This window comes from Grampus griseus (assembly GCF_964374135.1).
Source record: "Grampus griseus genome assembly, chromosome: 4".
Taxonomy (NCBI): Eukaryota; Metazoa; Chordata; class Mammalia; order Artiodactyla; family Delphinidae; genus Grampus; species Grampus griseus.
This window is the reverse complement of record NC_138997.1, coordinates 131,216,198-131,236,748: the sequence shown is the minus strand read 5'-3', so window position 1 is coordinate 131,236,748 and position 20,551 is coordinate 131,216,198. Positions and strand designations below refer to the sequence as shown.

The window sequence follows — 20,551 nt, the reverse complement described above, 5'->3', positions numbered from 1 at the left end:
AGTAATACTGCAAGTGGTAAGATAGAAAAATAATAAAAGCCATAAGTAACAACTTAAAAGGCATAGATATGTAGTAATTTAATGTAAAGCATCATATTATATTTTAGGATAATATTTATTTTCATAAAGACTTTTTATCAGGAATATCTTATCCAATGAAATAGTCAACAGGAAGAGGTCAGAAACACTGTTACTTTTTTGATTTAGTACATTGTACCTAGCATAAAATATAGTACAAACCCTCTTTCTTTCTAGATTAATAGATGGTCTGCAGATTGAAAGAGGCAATAAAGTGGAGAATCATAAGACATACATAGAATACTTTAAAAATTTTTGACGTTGACTCAATGTAAATGTGCACTTATTTAATCTTTTTTTTATATACTGCCTAAGACCTTTACTTGAGTAAGCCTACTAATTGTAGTTCTTTGCTGTCTTTTATACATAAACCATAAAGATAATTCATTCTTTATTTTTTTTTACATATTTATTGGAGTATAATCGCTTTACAGTGGTGTGTCAGTTTCTACCTTATAACAAAGTGACACAGTTATACATATACATATGTTCCCATATCTCTTCCCTCTTGCGTCTCCCTCCCTCCCACCCTCCCTATCCCACCCCTCTAGGTGGTCACAAACCACCAAACTGATCTCCCTGTGCTATGCGGCTGCTTCCCACTAGCTATCTATTTTACATTTGGTAGTGTATATATGTCCATGCCACTCTCTCACTTTCTCACAGCTTACCCTTCCCCCTCGCCATATCCTCAAGTCCATTCTCTAGTAGGTCTGTGTCTTTATTCCCGTCTTACCCCTAGGTTCTTCATGACATTTTTTTCCCTTAGATTCAATATATGTGTTAGCATACGGTATTTGTTTGTCTCATTCTGACTTATTTCACTCTGTATGACAGACTCTAGGTCCATCCACCTCACTACAAATAACTCCATTTCGTGTCTTTTTATGGCTCAGTAATATTCCATTGTATATATGTGCCACATCTTCTTTATCCATAAATCCGATGATGGACACTTAGGTTGCTTCCATGTCCTGGATATTGTAAATAGAGCTGCAATTAACATTTTGGTACATGACTCTTTTTGAATTACGGTTTTCTCAGGGTATATGCCCAGTAGTGGGATTGCTGGGTCATGTGGTATTTCTATTTGTAGTTTTTTAAGGAACCTCCATACTGTTCTCCATAGTGGCTGTACCAATTCATATTCCCACCAGCAGTGCAAGAGTGTTCCCTTATCTCCACACCCTCTCCAGCATTTATTGTTTCTAGATTTTTTTTTTTTACATCTTTATTGGAGTATAATTGCTTCACAATGGTATGTTAGTTTCTGCTTTATAACAGAGTGAATCAGTTATACATATACATATGTTCCAATATCTCTTCCCTCTTGCGTCTCCCTCCCTCCCACCCTCCCTATCCCACCCCTCTAGGTGGTCACAAAGCACCGAGCTGATCTCCCTGTGCTATGCGGCTGCTTCCCACTAGCTATCTGTTTTACGCTTGGTAGTGTATATATGTCCATGTCACTCTCTCACTTCGTCACAGCTTACCCTTCCCCCTCGCCATATCCTCAAGTCCATTCTCTAGTAGGTCTGTGTCTTTATTCCCATCTTACCCCTAGGCTCTTCATGACATTTTTTTTTCTTAAATTCCATATATATGTGTTAGCAAACGATATTTGTCTTTCTCTTTCTGACTTACTTCACTCTGTATGACAGACTCTAGGTCTATCCACCTCATTACAAATAGCTAAATTTCGTTTCTTTTTATGGCTCAGTAATATTCCATTGTATATATGTGCCACATCTTCTTTATCCATTCGTCCAATGATGGACACTTAGGTTGTTTCCATCTCCTGGCTATTGTAAATAGAGCTGCAGTGAACATTTTGGTACATGACTCTTTTTGAATTATGGTTTTCTCAGGGTATATGCCCAGTAGTGGGATTGCTGGGTCATATGGTAGTTCTATTTGTAGTTTTTTAAGGAACCTCCATACTGTTCTCCATAGTGGCTGTACCAATTCACATTCCCACCAGCAGTGCAAGAGTGTTCCCTTTTCTCCACACCTTCTCCAGCATTTATTGTTTCTAGATTTTTTTTTTCTTTTTTTTTGTGGTATGCAGGCCTCTCACTGTTGTGACCTCTCCCGTTGCGGAGCACAGACTCCGGACACGCAGGCTCAGCAACCATGGCTCACGGGCCCAGCCGCTCCACAGCATGTGGGATCTTCCCGGACCGGGGCACAAACCCGTGTCCCCTGCATCAGCAGGCGGACTCTCAACCACTGCGCCACCAGGGATGCCCTGTTTCTAGATTTTTTGATGATGGCCATTCTGACTGGTGTGAGATGATATCTCATTGTAGTTTTGATTTGCATTTCTCTAATGATTAATTATGTTGAGCATTCTTTCATGTGCTTGTTGGCAATCTGTATGTCGTCTTTGGAGAAATGTCTGTTTAGGTCTTCTGCCCATTTTTGTATTGGGTTGTTTGTTTTTTTATTATTGAGCTGCATGAGCTGCTTGTAAATTTTGGAGATGAATCCTTTGTCAGTTGCTTCATTTGCAAATATTTTCTCCCATTCTGAGGGTTATCTTTTGGTCTTGTTTCTGGTTTCCTTTGCTGTGCAAAAGCTTTGAAGTTTCATTAGGTCCCATTTCTTTATTTTTGTTTTTATTTCAATTTCTTTAGGAGGTGGGTCAAAAAGGATCTTGCTGTGATTTATGTCATAGAGTGTTCTGTCTGTGTTTTCCTCTAAGAGTTTGATAGTGTCTGGCCTTACATTTAGGTCTTTAATCCGTTTTGAGCTTATTTTTGTGTATGGTGTTAGGGAGTGTTCTAATTTCATACTTTTAATGTACCTGTCCAGTTTACCCAGCACTACTTATTGAAGATGCTGTCCTTTCTTCACTGTACATACCTACCTCCTTTATCAAGATGAGGTGACCATATGTGTATGGGTTTATCTCTGGGCTTTCTATCCTGTTCCATTGATCTATCTTTCTGTTTTTGTGCCAGTACCATACTGTCTTGATTATTGTAGCTTTGTAGTATAGTCTGAAGTCAGGGAGCCTGATTCCTCCAGGTCCGTTTTTCGTTCTCAGGATTGCTTTGGCTATTCGGAGTCTTTTCTATTTCCATGCAAATTGTGAAATTTTTTGTTCTAGTTCTGTGAAAAATGCCCATGGTAGTTTGATAGGGATTGCATTGAAACTGTAGAGTGCTTTGGGTAGTAGAGTCATTTTCACAGTGTTGATTCTTCCAATCCAAGAACATGGTATATCTCTCCATCTATTTGTATCTTTAATTTCTTTCATCAGTCTTATAATTTTCTGCATACAGGTCTTTTGTCTACTTAGGTAGGTTTATTCTTAGATATTTTATTCTTTTTGTTGCAGTGGTTAATGGGAGTGTTTTCTTAATTTCACTTTCAGATTTTTCATCATTAGTGTATGGGAATGCCAGAGATTTCTGTGCATTAACTTTGTATCCTGCTACTTTACCAAAATCATTGATTAGCTCTAGTAGTTTTCTGGTAGCATCTTTAGGATTCTCTATGTATCACATCATGTTATTTGCAAACAGTGACAGATTTACTTCTTCTTTTCTGTTTTGGATTCTTTTATTTCCTTTTCTTCTCTGATTGCTGTGGCTAAAACTTCCAAAACTGTGTTGAATAATAGTGGTGAGAGTGGGCAACCTTGTCTTGTTCCTAATGTCAGTTGAAATGCTTTCAGTTTTTCACCATTGAGGACGATGTTGGCTGTGGGTTTGTCATATATGGCCTTTATTATGTTGAGGAAAGTTCCCTCTATGCCTACTTTCTGCAGAGTTTTTAATCATAAATTGGTATTGAAGTTTGTCGAAAACTTTCTCTGCATCTATTGAGATGACCATATGGTTTTTCTCCTTCAAGTTGTTAATATGGTGTATCACATAGATTGATTTGCATATATTGAAGAATCCTTGCATTTATTCCTGGAATAAACCCCACTTGATCATGGTGTATGATCCTTTTAATGTGCTGTTGGATTCTGTTTGCTAGTATTTTGTTGAGGATTTTTGCATCTATGTTCATCAGTGATATTGGCCTGTAGTTTTCTTTCTTGGTGACATCCTTTTCTGGTTTTGGTTTCAGGGTGATGGTGGCCTCCTAGAATGAGTTTGGGAGTGTTCCTCCCTCTGCTATATTTTGGAAAAGTTGGAGAAGGATAGGTGTTACCTCTTCTCTAAATGTGTGATAGAATTTGCCTGTGAAGCCATCTGGTCCTGGGCTTTTGTTTGTTGGATGATTTTTAATCACAGTTTCAATTTCAGTGCTTGTGATTGCTCTGTTCATATTTTCTATTTCCTCCTGATCAATCTTGGCAGCTTGTGCATTTCTAAGAATTTGTCCATTTCTTCCAGGTTGTCCATTTTACTGGCATAGAGTTGCTTGTAGTAATCTCTCATGATCTTTTGTATTTCTGCAGTGTCAGTTGTTAACTTCTCCTTTTTCGTTTCTAATTCTGTTGATTTGAGTCTTCTCCCTTTTTTTCTTGATGTGTCTGGCTAATCGTTTATCAATTTTGTTTATCTTCTAAAAGAACCAGCTTTTAGTTTTATTGATCTTTGCTATTATTTCCTTCATATCTTTTTCATTTATTTCTGATCTGATCTTTATGATTTCTTTCCTTCTGCTAACTTTGGGGTTTTTTTGTTCTTCTTTCTCTAATTGATTTAGGTGCAAGGTTAGGTCGTTTATTCGAGATGTTTCCTGTTTCTTAAGGTAGGATTGTATTGCTATAAACTTCCCTCTTAGAACTGGTTTTACTGCATCCCATAGGTTTTGGGTCATCGTGTCTCCATTGTCATTTGTTTCTAGGTATTTTTTGATTTCCTCTTTGATTTCTTCAGTGATCACTTCATTTTTAAGTACTGTATTGTTTAGCCTCCATGTGTTTGTATTTTTATACAGATATTTTCCTGTAATTGATATCTAGTCTCATAGCGTAGTGTTCAGAAAAGATACTTGATACACTTTCAGTTTTCTTAATTTACCAAGGCTTGATTTGTGACCCATGATATGATCTATCTGGAGAATGTTCCATGAGCACTTGAGAAAAATGTATTCTGTTGTTTTTGGATAGAATGTCCTATAAATATCAATTAAGTCCATCTTGTTTATTGTGTCATTTAACGCTTTTGTTTCCTTTTTTATTTTCATTTTGGATGATCTGTCCATTGGTGAAAGTGGGGTGTTAAAGTCCCCTACTATGAATATGTTACTGTCGATTTCCCCTTTTATGGCTGTTAGCATTTGCCTTACGTATTGAGGTGCTCCTATGTTGGGTGCATAAATATTTACAATTGTTATATCTTCTTCTTGGATCGATCCCTTGATCATTATGTAGTGTCCTTTGTCTCTTATAATCGTCTTTATTTTAAAGTCTGTTTTGTCTGATATGAGTCTTGCTCCTCCAGCTTTCTTTTGATTTCCATTTGCATGGAATATCTTTTTCCATCCCCTCACTTTCAGTCTGTATGTGTCTCTAGGTCTGAAGTGGGTCTCTGGTAGACAGCATATATATGGATCTTGTTTTTGTATCCATTCAGCCAATCTGTGTCTTTTGGTGGAAGCACTTAGTCCATTTACATTTAAGGTAATTATCGATATGTATGTTCCTATTCCCATTTTCTTAATTGTTTTGAGTTTGTTATTGTAGGTCTTTTCCTTCTCTTGTGTTTCTTGCCTAGAGAAGTTCCTTTAGCATTTGTTGTAAAGCTGGTTTGGTGGTGTTGAACTCTCTCAGCTTTTGCTTGTCTGTAAAGGTTTTAATTTCTCCATCAAATCTGAATGAGAGCCTTGCTGGGTAGAGTAATCTTGGTTGTAGGTTTTTCTCCTTCATCACTTTAAATATGTCCTGCCAGTCCCTTCTGGCTTGCAGAGTTTCTGCTGAAAGATCAGCTGTTAACCTTATGGGGATTCCTTTCTGTGTTATTTGTTGTTTTTCCCTTGCTGCTTTTAATATGTTTTCTTTGTATTTAATTTTTGACAGTTTGATTAATATGTGTCTTGGCATGTTCCTTCTTGGATTTATCTTGTATGGGACTCTCTGTGTTTCCTCTACTTGATTAACTATTTCCTTTCCCATATTAGGGAAGTTTTCAACTATAATCGCTTCAAATATTTTCTCAATCCCTTTCTTTTTCCTTTCTTCTTCTGGGACCCCTATAATTCGAATGTTGGTGCATTTAATGTTGTCCCAGAGGTCTCTGAGACTGTTCTCAGTGCTTTTCATTCTTTTTTCTTTATTCTGCTCTGCAGTAGTTATTTCCACTATTTTATCTTCCAGGTCACTTATCCGTTTTTCTGCCTCAGTTATTCAGCTATTGATCCCTTCTACAGTATTTTTAATTTCATTTATTGTGTTGTTCATCATTGTTTGTTTCATCTTTAGTTCTTCTGGGTCCTTGTTAAATGTTTCTTGCATTTTGTCTAGTCTATTTCCAAGATTTTGTATCATCTTTACTATCATTATTCTGAATTCTTTTTCAGGTGGACTGCCTATTTCCTCTTCATTTGTTAGGTCTGGTGGGTTTTCATCTTGCTCCTTCATCTGCTGTGTGTTTTTCTGTCTTTTCATTTTGCTTATCTTACTGTGTTTGGGGTCTCCTTTTTGCAGGCTGCAGGTTCGTAGTTTCCATTGTTTTTGCTGTCTGTCCCCAGTGGCTATAGTAGGTTCAGTGGGTTGTGTAGGCTTCCTTGTGGAGGGGGCTAGTGCCTGTGTTCTGGTGGATGAGACTGGACCTTGTCTTTCTGGTGGGCAGGTCCACGTCTGGTGGTGTGTTTTTCGGGTATCTGTGGCCTTATTATGATTTTAGGCAGCCTGTCTGATAATGGGTGGGGTTGTGTTCCTGTCTTGCTAGTTGTTTGGCATAGGGTGTCCAGCACTGTAGCTTGCTGGTCGTTGAGTGAAGCTGGGTGTTGGTGTTGAGATGGAGATCTCTGGGAGATTTTTGCTGTTTGATATTATGTGGAGCTGGGAGGTCTCTTGTGGACCAGTGTCCTGAAATTTGCTTTCCCACCTCAGAGGCACAGCACTGACTCTTGGCTGCAATAACTAGAGCCTTTCATCCACACGGCTCCGAATAAAAGGGAGAAAAAGAAGGAAGGAAGGGAGGGAGGGAGGAAGGAAGGAAAAGAGGGTAAAATAAAATAAAGTAAGATAAAATAAAATAAAGTTATTAAAATAAAATATAATTATTAAGATAAAATTTTTTTTCAAAAGTAAAAAAAAAAAAAAAAAAAATACAGATGGACAGAACCCAGGACAAATAATGAAAGCAAAGCTATACAGACAAAATCTCACACAGAAGCATACACATACACACAAAAAGAGGAAAAGGGGAAAAAATAATAAATCTTGGTCTCAAAGTCCACCTCTTCAATTTGGGATGATTCTTTGTCTATTCAGGTATTCCACCGATGCAGGGTACATCAAGTTGATTGTGGAGATTTAATCTGCTGCTCCTGAGGCTGCTGGGCGAGATTTCCCTTTCTTTTCTTTGTTCGCACAACTGCCGGGGCTCAGCTTTGGATTTGGTCCCGCCTTTGCGTGTAGGTCGCCGGAGGGCGTCTGTTCTTTGCTCAAAACGGGGTTAAAGGAGCAGCTGATTCAGGGACTCTGGCTCACTCAGGCCCGGGAGAGGGAGGTGCACGGAGTGCAGGGCGAGCCTGCAGTGGCAGAGGCCGCCGTGACATTACACCAGCCTGAGGCACACCGTGTGTTCTCCCGGGGAAGCTGTCCCTGGATCATGGGACCCTGGCAGTAGCGGGCTGCACAGGCTCCCCGGAAGTGAGGTGTGGATAGTGACCTGTGCTCGCACATAGGCTTCTTGGTGGCGGCAGGAACAGCCTTAGCGTCTCATGCCCGTCTCTGGGTTCCGTGCTTTAGCCGCGGCTCGCACCCGTCTCTGGAGCTCCTTTAAGCAGCGCTCTTAATCCCCTCTCCTTGCGCACCAGGAAACAAAGAGGGAAGAAAAAGTCTCTTGCCTCTTCGGCGGGTCCATATTTTTCCCCGGACTCCCTCCCGGCTAGCTGTGGTGCACTAACCCCTTCAGGCTGTGTTCACGCTGCCAACCCCAGTCCTCTCCCGGCACTCTGACCGAAGCTGGAGCTTCAGCTCCCAGACCCCGCCTGCCTAGGCGTGTGAGCAGAGAAGTGTCTCGGGCTGGTGAGTGCTGGTCGGCCCCGATCCTCTGTGCGGGAATCTCTCCGCTTTGCCCTCCGCACCCCTGTTGCTGTGCTCTCCCCCGCAGCTCCAAAGCTTCCCCCCTCTGCCACGTGCAATCTCTGCCCGCGAAGGGCCTTCTAGTGTGTGGAAACCTTTCCTCCTTCATGGTTCCCTCCCACTGGTGCAGGTCCCGTCCCTATTCTTTAGTCTCTGTTTATTCTTTTTTCTTTTGCCCTATCCAGGTACATGGGGAGTTTCTTGCCTTTTGGGAGGTCTGAGGTCTTCTGCCAGTGTTCAGTAGGTATTCTGTAGGAGTTGTTCCACGTGCAGATGTGTTTCTGATGTATCTGTGGGGAGGAAGGTGATCTCCACGTCTTACTCTTCCGCCATCTTCCTAGTTGTCAATTCATTCTTTATAATTTCCAGTTTCAGTTTCTTTGAAGAAGAGTGAGAACTTAGAGATCCTTTTGATCTCCTTTTGATCCTCTGTGATTTTATAAATTTTCTGACTATTATAATTATTTTACCTACCTCTAATTCAACAGCAGCTATTTAACAACTCATCTTTACTGAGCCTTTCATATTCAGTCTAGGTTTCATAGAAAAAACCCCAACTCTCTTGTAGTTTTATTTTTTTCACTTTGGTTCACATTTAATTAAATTATACAGTTATAATAATAGTTTATGGCAGGTATAGTAGATTGGCTTAACATCTGTTCCAACCTCCTTTTTGTATACCTTGTACTGCAAAGGCTTGAAAACTAAAAACTAGTTCAGGGTAGGAATTAGGTTCTGCTAATGGTAAACACATGTAAGAGACCTAAATTAGGAGATAAATAGGAGGAGAAGCTGTGTATGAGAATCTGTTTTTGTGGATGAGATTCTAACAAGTGTAGAGTGTCTCTAGAGCCAGTAGTTCTGGCAGCCGCTTCTGTCAGAGCTAAGTCAGGGTGTTCCTGCAGGCAACAGCTCTGGCAGTTACTTCCTGACCCCAGGATCTCGGCTAAAGAGGTGTGCTCCTAGAACCTGCGGTTGGTGTAGCCACTTCCTGATTGTCCAGCTTCCTAATTGTGGTCTATATATAATTTCTCTCAGCAAAACAGTTCTACAGTTAACTAAACCAATAAGATCGACTCTTTTTTTTAGCATTTGCACTAGAAAATAGAGATCAGCTAGTTGATGGTGACTGCAGATAAAGCACCTATGCAGAGAAATGTGGTGCCACTAGTGTTATTAATAAGGGTAACACTGTTTACTTCTACAAAGCTTTGTGTGATTTCTCTTCATTTCTCCTCTTACTGTGAAGCCAATCAAATATGATGGAACTTTCTCCTCTTTATTTTCTTACAGGTCTTATGTTTTGACTTGATTATATATTTGAATAAATACAGCTAGGACCACAACTATCTTACTATCCTGTACATAATATCTCTTCAAATGTTTGTTGAACTTACTACAATTATTGATATCTAATTTTCAATATTTGGTAGCCATACATAAAAAATAATGCTTTGAAAAAGACTAATTCCTTAAACCTTTGCAGTACTTAAATGGCTTTATTTTCTCAATTATACTGCTAAGATCTTTGGAGAATTAAATAACATGTATTTACTTAGTATTTATAAATATATTATTGCAACTAGATAATACTTCAAAGAAAACAAGGGCAAAAATAGACAGGAATGTAAAAGGTATAAAGAGTAAAGAACAAGTTTGAGTATATGTGTGTATATTTTTCTGTTTATACTACTCATATATAAACCAATAGGAATATACTGTGTTTTTCAAGACCCATGAAACATTTACATAGACATGGGCTGCAGACCCTCCCTACCACATACATACATACAAATTAAACATAAATCACACCTACAATAAATTAGAAATAACAAGAAGTGAGTGTAAAGAATTTCTTTTAACTACATTTTCAACTACTGAGATAAAGAGGAAAACTAAAATTAAAAACTGCATAAAATAAATAGCATATCAAACTAGTGAGATGCAGCCAAACTGGTACTCAGAACATTTTTAATTAACTGAAAATAAGTTAGATAGTTTTGTTTAGAGTGATGGTAAGAGACTCCTTCTGAGAAAACTAGAGAATCTGGACAAAAACTAGAAAATCTTGACAAAAATTTGACAAAAATCAAATTTGTTTAAAGTGAATTGGAGTCAGTATAGAATTGTAGGGTAAAGACCAGGAAAAGAAAGAAATCCAGGGATATGAACCTGCATTTGGGGTTACTTTCCCTTAAACATATCTCCTGATGTCAGAAGAGGTGAAGAGTGGTTGAAAACTGAGCAGAGCTCGAAACAAATTCATGGAGCTGGAGAAATAAAAATTGAAATTTAGAGCCCATCAGACTTGAGGGTAGGTGGCTCAGGAACATCCAGGCTTTGAAGTAAGAGTGACTCCCCCAAAATAGACTAGTCCTGAAAAGATCTAAAACATGACTCTGATGTTTGATACAACATGATGTTATAAATAACATGATCAGGGATTGATAATACCCCTCCCCACCTGAAAAAAGAAAAGGAAGACTTTTAGAGGAAGATAACATCACTTCTAGGCCTCAGAATATCTCTGTATTTTTTTTCTTGTGATATCTGGCTCATATCTGGTGTAAAAAGAACTGGTAACGGGAAGATTGAAGACAGCATGGTTAAAAAATCATAAAAAAATAGTATACAATAGAAACAGATCCACGGTTTGGTCTTTAAAATAACTATGCACTATGTTCAATGAAATAAGACACAATTTTGAGAATTTCTATAAGAGAACTAAAAACTCTTAAAGAACCAAATAGAAATTCTAGAACTGAAAATTGCAGTAATAATGGAAATGAGACATAACTGAAGAGAGAATTAATGGAATGCAACCCAAGTCAGAAGAAAATATTCAGAATGAAGGTCAGAGAGAGAAGGGGATAGAAAATGCAGAACAAAATAAATAAATAAATAAAAACTAAGAGACATATGGGAAATAGTGAAAACAGCTAAAAGTCATATAGCTTGAGTCCCAGAAAGAGACGACAGAGAGACATCAATCCACAGATTAAGAACACACCATGCATTGTAAGCAGGATAATACAAAAGTACTGTACCTAGGTACATTATTATAAAATCAAAGAAAACCAAAGAAAAAGAAAAAACTTAACAGCAGAAAGAGCTTGTCTTATTATCTAGCCTCAATAAGAGATTAACTGACTTCTCAACAGAGATACTGGAAATCAGGAGACAGTGGAATATTTTTAAAGTGCTTAAAGAAAAACTGTCAATGTAGAATTCTTTACCCAGTGAAATATCCATCAGAAGAAAGGTCAGATGAAAAGAAATTGAGAGCATTATCATTAGCAAAATTAAAGAAAATCCTAAAAAGATATTCTACAAAAAGAAAATAATCCCAGATGAAAGCTTAGAATTACAGGAAATGCTGCCCATGGGAGAACGTCTAATGAACATCAGCTATTCTAAAACAATAATAATGTCTCTAAAATATCTGTAGAGAATTAAATATAAGACAGCAATATCATAAATTTAGGGAAAGGGCATTTGGAGTTAAAATATTCTCAGGTTCTAGCATTACCCAAAAGAAATATAATACTAATTTATTTTAGTTTGATAACTCAGTGATGCATGTTTTAATCTTTAAAAGTAAAGCCAGCTGCCAACCAAGATAATGTAACTGCCAACCATGTAACTGCCAACCAAGATAATATAACTGCCAACCAAGATAATAGAGTAGAAAAATGAAGTAATAAAAAAAAAAAAACCAAAAGAAAGCATGAAAGGAGAGAAAAATCATAATGGACAGGGCAAATAGAAAGTAAATACTAAGATAGTAGATATAAACTCAAATACATTAGTAATTACATTAAACTTCAATGTACTAAATGCTGCAATTGAAAGACAGTGATTTATCAGAGGAGATTAAAAAAGAAACCAGTTATAGTGTGTATTTCTTATCAGACAGATTTTTAAAATATAAGAATATTGAATGATTGCAAATAAGAGGATGGAAAATAGATAAACCATGCAGTGCTAACCAAAAGAAAGCTGGTAATATCAGACATAGTAGCCTTTAATGCAAGAAGAGAATATTATAAATAGGGATATTTCATAATGATAAAAGATATAACAGTTTTAAATTTGCAAGTACCCAGAGACTTGCTTGGTTGCACAGTGGTTAAGAATCCACTAGCCAATGCAGGGGACGTGGGTTCAAGCCCTGGTCTGGGAAGATCCCACATGCTGCGGAGCAACTAAGCCTGTGCACTACAACTGCTGAGCCTGCGTGCCACAACTACTGAAGCCCACACGCCTAGAGCCCATGCTCTGCAACAGGAGAAGCCGCCGCAATGAGAAGCCTGTGCACCACAACAAAGAGTAGCCCCCGCTTGCCGCAACTAGAGAAAGCCTGCACACAGCAATGAAGACCCAATGCAGCCAAAAATAAATAAACAGTTAAATAAATAAATTTATTTATTTTAAAAAAATTTGCAAGTACCCAGTAACAAAGCCTCAGAATAGAAAATTTCAAGTTTTTTGTTTTTCTAGGTTATAAAAATTCAGTGGTAGCATTGAATGGCAAAACAGACAAATCCACTAGATAGCAGGATATATAAACATATTGCTCCTCAGTAATTGAAATAAAAACTCAAAAAATAATATTTGAACCATGCAATTAACAAACCTACTTAACAGACAAATACCTAACACCTTCAAAATACATATTCTTTTTAAGTACATGTAAAACATTTCCAAAATTGACAAATCCAGAAAGTAGCTCTCGGAACTTCCCTGGTGGTCCAGTGGGTAAGACTCTGCACTCCCAATGCAGGGGACCCTGGTTCAATCCCTGGTCGGGGAACTAGATCCCACATGCGTGCCGCAACTAAGAGTTGGCGTGCTGCAACTAAGAAGTCTGCGTGCTGCAACCAAGAAGTCTACATGCTGCAGTCTTCCACGACGAAGATCCTGTGTGCCGTAACTAAGACCTGGCGCAGCCAAAATAAATAATAAATATTTAAAGGAAAAAAAGAAAACAACTCTCAGATTTTTTAAGTACTCAGATTCTGTTCCTTAATAACAGTGAAAATTGTATTAGAAATCAGTGTGTGTTTTTTTATAAATTTATTTATTTATTTTTGGCTGTATTGGGTCTTCGTTTCTGTGCGTGGGTTTTCTCTAGTTGCGGCGAGCAGGGGCCACTCTTCATCGCTGTGCGCGGGCCTCTCACTGTCACGGCCTCTCCCGTTGCGGAGCACAGGCTCCAGACGTGCAGGCTCAGTAGTTGTGGCTCACGGGCCCAGTTGCTCCGTGGCATGTGGGATCTTCCCAGACCAGGGCTCGAACCCGTGTCCCCTGCATTGGCAGGTGGATTCCCAACCACTGCACCACCAGGGAAGCCCCTAGAAATCAGTTTTTAAAAAAAAAAAAAAAAAGAAAGAAAAGAAAAAAAGAATCAAAATTCCCAGCTGTTTCTAATTAAGCAATATGCTTTTAAATATTACTCATAGGTCAAGGAATTAACCATGAAAGCTGGAGAATATTTTCAACTGATAGATAGTGAAAATACAGCATAAAAACTGTGAGTTGCAGTTAAGGCCATTTTTAGAGGGAAATCCATACTCTTAAGTGCATATATTAGAAAAGAAGTCTGAAAATCAATGGACTCTAAGAATTTGCTGAACAGGTTAGGAAAAGAACAGCAGACTAAACCCAAAATTATGAAACATTTGGAGAATTAGGGTACATCAGGCAAGAGACAGCAGGATTGCAAATTGCAAAATTAAACACCGCTACCCCAAATACTTCAGATACTAAAACAAAAATAAACTACTGATGCATATAGGTGGTCCTTGCTTTGCATGACAGTGCAGGACTATAAAAATGACCTTGCAAGGTATGTCCAAGGTGATGGAGTACAAAGACCCTGAACTCACCTCCTCCTCTAGGCACACCAAAATTACAACTATTTACAGAGCAGCTATCAATGAGAATAACTTGAAGACTAGCAGAAAAGATTTTTCACAGCTTAAGATATAAGGAAAGAACCAAAACAAGATGGGTAGGAGGGGCCAGAGACATAATGTAGTCAAGACCTGCACTTTCATGTAGGTGACCCACAAATGGGAGGATAATCACAATCACAGAAGTTCTCCCTAAGGAGCGAGGGGTCCAAGCCCCACATCCGGCTCCCAAGCTGAGGGTCCTGCACTAGAAAGACAGGCCCTCAAAACGTGCGGCTTTGAAAGCCAGCAGGACTTGCATATGGGAGAGCCAGAGGACTGTAGGAAGCAGAAACTCCACTGTTAAAGCACACACACAAAATCTCACATGCTCTGAGTCCCAGAACTGAGACAGCAATTTGAAGGAGGCTGATAAGACCCACTTGCTGATCTCGTAGAGTCTCCTGGAGAGGCGGGGCAACTGGGACTCTTCCTGATGACATTGGCAACAGCCATTTTGGGGAGTTCATTCTACCATGAGGACACTGGTGCTGGCAAGTGCCATTTTGGAGTCCTCCTTCTAGCCTACTAGCACTGGGGGCCTGCCTGCCCAACAGCAGATAAGCTCCAGTTCCAGGACCTCCCAGGTGAGCAGCCAGCCTTGCAGGGACCTGGCTTCACCCACCAGTGGACCAGAACCAACCCCAGGCCTCCCCAACAGCCACACCCAGGTACCCTGGGGCTCAACTCTACCCACCATCAGGTCAGAACCAGCCTTGGAACACCCCTGGCCTTGCCACCAGCCACAACAGGACCCAGCGCTGCCCATCAGCTAGCCAGGACCAGCCCCAGAATCTCCAGAGTTCCAGAGCCAGCTTCATTAGGATGTGGCCCCACCCACCAGTAGGCTGACACCAGCACTGGACCCCCTGGGTCCCACAGCCAGCACCCAGGGAACCAGATCTGTATACCACTGGGCTGAGACCCACCTCCCTGCCAGGTCATGCGACCAGCTGTACCAGAACCCGGTACTGCCCACTAGTGGGCCAGCATCTACCCAAGGACCTCCCAGCCTGTGCATCCAACCATGCTGAAATCTGGCCTGCCCACCAGCAGGCCAGCAGCCACCATGCAAGGCAGGGCATAGCAGCCAACCAGCCTAGGGATGAGCCTTGTCTACCAGTGTGCCGAGAGTAGTCAGCCTCATCACACAGAAGGGCCCACACAGCCCACATATGGGGTCAAGTGCTGCTGGGCCCCATAGGATGTCTCTTACTTAAGACCACTTCTCCAACATCTGGAAACATAACTGACCTACTTAATACTTAGAAATAAACATGGAAAATTAGGCAGAACGAGGAGGGAAGGAATATTTTCCAAATGAAGACAAAACCCCAGAAGGACTAAGCCAAGTGGAGATAAGCAATCTACCTGATAAAGAGTTCAAAAGAATGATAATAAAGATGCTCAGTGCAGCTCAGTGCTTTGTGTCCACCTAGAGGGGTGAGATAGGGAGGGTGGGAGGGAGATGCAAGAGGGAGGAGATATGGGGATATATGTATTTGTATAGCTGATTCACTTCGTTATACAGCAGAAACTAAGACACCATTGTAAAGCAATCAAACTCCAATAAAGATGTTTTTTTTAAAAAAAAGAAAATTCACTCTGGCAGAAGCTAAAATTTGATACAATTACATTTAATACAGATAAATCACAATTAATAAAGCCTGTGTTGTTAAATAAAAACATATAAGTACATATTCACCTTATATTCAGGATATTTGCTTTCTCTTATAAATATCTGTCAGTTTTATTTTCTAATCATCTTTCCTTTCTCCACTGATCTGATGTTATCTTTATTATAAACTAAATACATACATTTGAGTTTGTAAAATAATCACAAAATGAGAAATACAGACACTTGAAAATGTTTAGAGAAAACTGTGTAACTCTGTGCTGATAAATGTGAAACTATAAGTGAAATAAACAATTTTCTATGAAATAGAAAGGTGCTCAGTGAACTCAGGAGAAGAATGAATGAACACAGTGAGCAGTTAGAAGTTTCTAACAAATAGTTTAAAAATATAAAGAAGTAAACAGAGCTGAAGAAGATAATAACTGAAATAAAAAATACACTAGAAGGAATTAACAGTAGAGTATATGATACAGAGGAACAGATGGGTGAACTGGATGACAGAGTAGAAGAAATCACCCAAAATGAACAAAAAAAGAAAAAAAGAGTTTTTTAAAAAAGAGGACAGTTTAAGAGACCTCTGGGACAACATCAAGCATAATAACATTCAAAATATAGGAGTCTCAGAAGGAGGAAATAGAGAGAAAAGGGCAGAGGAGTTATTTGGAGAAATAATAGCTGAAAACTTTCCTGACCATGCAAAGGAAGTAGACATGCAGTTCCAGGCAGCACAGAGAGTTCCAAAGAAAATGAATCCAAAGAAGTCCACACCAAGACACATTGTAATTAAAATGGCAAAAATTAAAGATAAAGAAAGAATCTTAAAAGAAGCAAGGTAAAAGCAACTAGTAGCATACAGGGGAACTCCCATAAGGCTATCAATTGACTTTTCAGCAGCAACTTTGTGAGCAGAAGGGATTGGCACAGTTGATTCAAATTGATGAACATACCAACCAAGAATACTCTACTCAGCAAGGCTATCATTCCAATTTGAAAGAGAGATAAAGAGTTTTACAGACAAGCAAAAGCTACAGAATTCAGCACCACTAACCAGCTTTACAAGAGATATTAAAGGGACTTTTCTAAGTGGAAAGGACTACAACTAGAAATAGGAAAACTGTGCAAAGAAAAATCTGATTCGTAAAGACAAACATACAGTAAAATAGATCATCCACTTATAAAGCTAGTAGGAAGGTTAAAAGACAAAAGTAGTAAAAACATCTATTTCCACAACAAGTATTTAAGGGATACACCCCACAAAAAGATATAAAATGTATCAAAAACATTAAACATGGCAGGGGATTTTAAAAATGCAGGGTTGTCAGAATGGTTTGATCTTAAGGGATCATCAACTTAAAATCATATATGAATGAATTTAAAATATATATTATTTATTATATATATATCTTTATAAATATAGTTATATATGAACCTCATTGTAACCACAAACCAAAAATCTGTAATAGATATGCAAAAAAGAAAAAGGAATCTAAACACAAAATTATAAACTCTAGCACTAAAGATAGTCATCCATTAGATCACAAGGATACAGAGCAAAAAAAAGGAAGAAGAAAGAACCACGGAAAGAACCAGAAAACAATGAACAAAATGACAGTAAGTACATACATATCAATAATTATTTTAAATGTATTGGACTAAATGCTCCAATCAAAAGACTTAGAGTGACTGACTGGATACAGAAAGAAGAACTATATATATGCTTCCTAGAAGAAACTCATTTTAGATCTAAAGACACAGAGATAGAAGGTGAGAGTATGGAAAGAAGTTTTCCATGCAAATGGAAACAAAAAGAAAGCTGGGGTAGCAATTCTTATATCAGACAAAATAGAGTTTAAAACAAAAACTGTTACAAGAGACAGAGAAGGACATTACATAATGATAATGGGATCAATCCAACAATATATAATAATTGTAAATATTTATGTCCCAACTTAGGAGCACCTAAATATGTAAATCAAATATAAGTAGCCATAAAGGGAGAAATTGTGTTGAGTTACACAATAATAATATGGGACTTTAACACCCAACTTACATCAATGGAAGATCATGCATCCAGACAGAAAATCAATAAGGAAACACTAGCCTTACATCAGATAGACTTTATTTATATGTACATCTATGTATATATATGTATGTATAAAACATTCCATCCCAAAAGCAACAGAATAAACATTCAACTACATATAGAACATTTTCCAGGATAGAGCACATACTAGGCCACAAAATAAGTCTCAGTAAATTTAAGAATATTGAAATTATATTAAACATCTTTTACAATCACAATGCTATGAGACTAGAAATAAACTACAATGAAAAAACTACCAAAAAAAAAAAAAAAACAATGGAGGCTAAGCAGTATGCTACTAAACAACCATTGGGTCACTGAAGAAATCAAACAAGAAGTCAAAAAATACCTGGAGTCAAATTAAAATAGAAATAGAATGGTGGAAAAGCTTTGGGAAGCAGGAAAAGCTGTTCTCAGAAGGAAGTTTCTAGCAATATAGGCCTACCTAAGGAAGTAAGAAAAATCTCAAATAAGCAATCTAACCTTACACCTAGAGGAACTAGAAAAAGAACTAATAAAACCCCCAAAGTTAGTAGAAGAAAAGGATCAGAGCAGAAATAAATGTAATAGAGACTTTAAAAAAAATAGAGAAAATCAGTGAAACTAAGCTCTGGTTCCTTGAAAAAATAAACAAAATTGATAAACCTTTAGCCAGAGTCATTAAGAAAAAGAAAGGACCCAAATAAAATCAGAAATGAAAGAGAAGTTACAGATTCATATTTCTGTACTGACAATACAGAAATATGAAAGATCATAAGACATTACTGTGAACAGTTATACACCAATAAAATGGAGAACCAAGAAGAAACAGATAAATACCTAGAGATGTACAATCTAGGTACAAGACAAGGATGCCCACTCTTACCACTTTTATTCAACATAGTATTGGAAGACCTAGCCACAGCTATCAGACAAGAAAAAGAAATAAAAGGTATCCAAATCAGAAGGGAAGAGGTAAAATGTCTACTATACATAGAAAATCCTAAAGATGCCACCAGAAAACTACTAGAGCTCATTAATGAATTCAATAAAGTTTTAGGGTACAAAGTTAACATACAGGAATCTGTTGCATTTCTATACACTAACAATGAAGTATCAGAAAGATAAATTAAGGAAACAACCTCAATTTACCTTCACATCAAAGAGAATAAAATAGCTAGGAATAAACCTACCTAAAGAGGCACAAGACCTGTGTGCCAAAAACTATAAGACATTGATGAAAGCCATCCAAGCACTAAATTCCAAAAGTTAAAGTTTGGAGAGATGAAAATTCCACTGAGACTGAGAAAGATAGAAATACTGTACAGAATAGTTTAAAAAAAAAATTCCAGAAGAGAATAAGCAATAGGTGACATTTACATTTTACAGATTGGGAAACTGAGGCCAAAAGAGGTTAAGGAACTTGTCCAAAGTCACATAGCTAATGCAATGAGTTACTGGTTTCAAATTCAGGCAGTTTGGGTATAGGCAATATGCCTGTAACTATTAAGGATTCTTTTTTTTTGTTTAGTTTTTGTGTTTTTTTAATTGAAGTATAGTTGCTGTACATTATTATGTAAGTTACAGATGTACAATATAGTGTTTCACAATATTTAAAAGTTATACTCCATTTATAGTTATGATAAAATATTGCCTATATTCCCTGTGTTGTACAACATATCTTCTTAGCTTATTTTATATCTAATAATTTGTACTTCTTAATCCAGTATCCCTATACTGCCTTTCCCCTCTCCCCTTGCCCCACTGGTACCTGAGGTTATTGTCTTGTGACTTATTTGATGAACTTCGTTTTCAATAAATATGTTTTAAGATTTAAGATTGCGTTTTTCTAGTTTCAATGGAGATTGTAGTATTAGTAGATAATTCTGTTTAAATTATTTTAGAGAGATGGATGCAATTCCTTTGGGAAATTTTTACTTTGAGGTGTGTTTATTATAAATAATGTTTTCTGGTTATAATTATATAAATTCAGGGTTTCTAAGTTTTTCTGATATTAAAAAACATTTTTCCTTCTAGGAGTACATCATTTTGACATAAACACCTAATCAGTCTTTTAAGTTGAACCTTTCTATGCCTTTTTTTTTTTTTTTGGTGTAATTTCAAAGCATGAAATACTTGTAATTTACTTTAATGTAAGGTTCAAGTTGAATTTAAGGCTTTCAGAGTTATGGTCAAGCTTATGTAAGAAAGTGCTGGCAAGTAAATCCTCTAGTCTTGATTTCATAACCACCAAGAATTTTATTCTATGCTTTATAAACTGGAATGAGTGAGAAATCAGATGAGTTTTGTGAAACACAATGAAGAAATTAACAATAATCTACAAGATTTAAAATTCCCTTTCTATTTAAGTAACTAGATGAAATTATCATATTTAAAATTTTTTATGAATGACTTGTCAATTAATAAGGTATAATTTCAGAATTTTACCTCTTTAAAAAATTAAAATCTTCCTAGGACAAACTGAATTATGTATGTTTGAATTAATTATGACAAATTTAATTCATTCACAATCGTGATATATTTTTTCTTATAGCACATTATTTAATGGTTTTAAAACACTTCTAAATTTAGAGGTTGACTTA

The 20,551-nt window shown here is 37.5% G+C and overlaps 1 protein-coding gene across 1 annotated transcript in view; it reads left to right on the top strand.

The window, feature by feature from the left end:
- The window catches only part of SCLT1 (sodium channel and clathrin linker 1), a gene marked incomplete at its 5' end in the record, with an annotated part of 255,805 nt that overhangs the window by 72,124 nt on the left and 163,130 nt on the right, over window positions 1–20,551 (top strand).